Source organism: Micropterus dolomieu, linkage group LG03 (assembly GCF_021292245.1).
Source record: "Micropterus dolomieu isolate WLL.071019.BEF.003 ecotype Adirondacks linkage group LG03, ASM2129224v1, whole genome shotgun sequence".
Lineage (NCBI taxonomy): Eukaryota > Metazoa > Chordata > Actinopteri > Centrarchiformes > Centrarchidae > Micropterus > Micropterus dolomieu.
Genome location: NC_060152.1, coordinates 35147475 through 35149684, shown reverse-complemented (window position 1 = coordinate 35149684; position 2210 = coordinate 35147475).

Below are 2210 nucleotides of genomic sequence, written 5' to 3'. Positions count from 1 at the left end.
AATGGGTCATCAAATTTACTTGGACGGCTGTTAATCTACCTGGGCCTATGTGTGGGAAACACAGTAACACACACACAGTAACACACAGAAACACACACACACACACACAGTAACACACAGAAACACACACACACACACAGTAACACACACACACACAGAAACACACACACAGTAACACACAGAAACACACACACAAACACACACACAGAAACACACACACACACAGTAACACACGAACACAAACACACACACACAGAAACACACAGAAACACACACACACACACAGTAACACACACACACACACACAGTAACACACACACAGAAACACACACACACACACAGTAACACACACACAGTAACACACAGAAACACACACACACACACAGTAGCACACAGAAACACACACACACACACAGTAACACACAGAAACACACACAGGAGCACACACACAGTAACACACACACAGAAACACACACACACACACAGTAACACACACACAGTAACACACAGAAACACACACACACACACACAGTAGCACACAGAAACACACACACACACACAGTAACACACAGAAACACACACACACACACAGTAACACACACACACACAGAAACACACACACAGTAACACACAGAAACACACACACACACACAGTAGCACACAGAAACACAAACACACACACAGTAACACACAGAAACACACACACACACACACAGTAACACACAGAAACACACACACACACACAGTAACACACACACACACAGAAACACACACACAGTAACACACAGAAACACACACACACACACAGTAGCACACAGAAACACAAACACACACACAGTAACACACAGAAACACACACACACACACACAGTAACACACAGAAACACACACTGCCGTGTCTCCGTCACTCAGAGGACTTTACATGGACCCTGACCTTAAAGCAAGTCTGCATCCTGAATGTAATGATTCACGATACGGGGACGAGTCCCCACAACGTGGGTAATGCACATCCACACACACAGGAGCACACACGCAGTAACACACCCTCTCACACGGAGCTCCGCCTCCCTGCGCTGCAGTCTGCAGGTTTCTCTTCAGTGTTTCAGAAGCTGTTGCAGCCGACAGGAGCCTGAACTGATCCGGATCACACCAGGTTCTGCTCCTCAGCCCGGGTTCTTCGGAGGGTCTCCTGTGGGTTCCTGAACAGAGAACATGATGAGGAGAGACTTCCAGAGCTGCTGATCAGGTAAAAACACAGAGTCTTTCACAATAAGAGCTGGCAGACTGCAGGGAACACAAAGCTCTGATGTGTTTCAGATTCAGCTTTTTAATTCTCTTTACTGATTTCTAACTGCACTCAGATCTGAAAGTCTTTGATAAACAGGAGTTTCCTGCGAAGCACTTTCTGTCGACTTTAAGGATTTAACAGTTTGATGTGTTTCATTGACTACAGGTTGTTTCTGCCACCATGTTCACCAGCATGTGGTAACATTTCACCACTCTCAGTACAAAAAACACAACCGATCATCAAAAAGAACTGTAAGCACGTTTCACGTTTAAATACGCGGTGTTCATACAAAGTACCTGCAGAACTCTGGATCAGAGTTCCTTCGGTGTTGTTGGAGAACCTTTTCCTGTCACTCTGCTCGTTGTTCCTCACTGATCATCCCTCCAACATGAGTTTCATTTAAACGTCTGTGTTGTTCTTTCTTCAGATTCCCCCTGAGCTCTGAGAGTTTTACTGTCCTCAGTGGGAATCAAACCCACAGCCTGAGGAACAAACACTGCACTGATCACAGTGTGTACAATACTGTAAAATACACGAGTACTTGCTGTTATAGTATTTGTTCCGGTACAAACCTTTATGTTGCAGTTTGTTTCCTGCATCCCTGATGGGAGAGGATGTCTTCGCTGTTCACAGAGACATGTTATGGAAAGTGTACTGCCTCATGTGGAAACTGAGTACTCTGTTACAGTACTGCAGCATAGTACTGTCAGTACTTCTAAGCTGATGTGGAACATGTATCTTTGATTGTTTGTTCTTGGAGTCGCTGTGGTTAAAACAACTGAACTGAAAATATTTCAGCATGTCGTGTTTTGGTGGTGAAACATCTGTTCTCAGTCTGTGACGGCAGCTCCTGGACGAAAGGCTGGCCGTTACAGGCGAGACCAGTTTTGAAGCGTTGTACTTGTGATACTAGAACCAAAGCG